We start from the raw sequence: 846 nt of genomic DNA on the forward strand, positions 1-846 counted from the left end.
ATACAAGATAGGGGGAGCATACTCAAGACAATTCAAGATATATCACAAAGTATGCTATTCTCAGAAAACTACACTATCAAGAAGATATTGGTTTGTCATCATCAAAAAGGGGGAGATTGTGAAGAAGATCTTTGCTCCTAAATTTGGCACGGTTTTAATGAAGACACCAACGTCAAAAAAAAAATGAAGAATACTTATGAAGACAAAGAAGATTAAAGTTTCAAGATAATTAGATTAAGTCTCTATAGGTACTTCTATCCTAAAAACTCTTCAATATAAAAAGTAGTAATGCTCAAACTATTTTTAAAGAAAGTTCAAATACTTTAAAATACTTAAAAGAATTTTCAAAAATAATGTGTAACGGGTTACTTGATCTAAGTAACATGTTACGTGTGTGAGAAAAGAGTTATCCAACTGAAAACTGTTCAGAGTAATCCATTACTGTCTTTGAGTAACAGATTACCAGTTTTGAAAAGTTGAGTAACCGATTACCTAGATTGTTGTAATCGATTACTCTAATTTAAATTTAAATGAACAGTGGACTGAGAGTTTGGGTAATCGATTACCCACTCTCAGTAATCAATTACTGAGAGTTGTTGCATCAGATTTCAGATTTCAAAATGAAATGTTTTCACTCCAAACGAAATCTCTTCACTTCAAACAACTCCTACACTTTCAGATAGGCACCATGAGTGTTTGGAAGGTCTATATAAAGACTCTAACTCTCACAACACAAATATACAACAATATACAACAACACACAACTCTTATACAATTTCCAAAAGCTCTTAAACTTATTCTGAAGTTATTTCTCTACACTTTTTGCAACTTGCACTCAAACTTTCA

This window comes from Lupinus angustifolius, chromosome LG03 (genome assembly GCF_001865875.1).
Source record: "Lupinus angustifolius cultivar Tanjil chromosome LG03, LupAngTanjil_v1.0, whole genome shotgun sequence".
Taxonomy (NCBI): domain Eukaryota; kingdom Viridiplantae; phylum Streptophyta; class Magnoliopsida; order Fabales; family Fabaceae; genus Lupinus; species Lupinus angustifolius.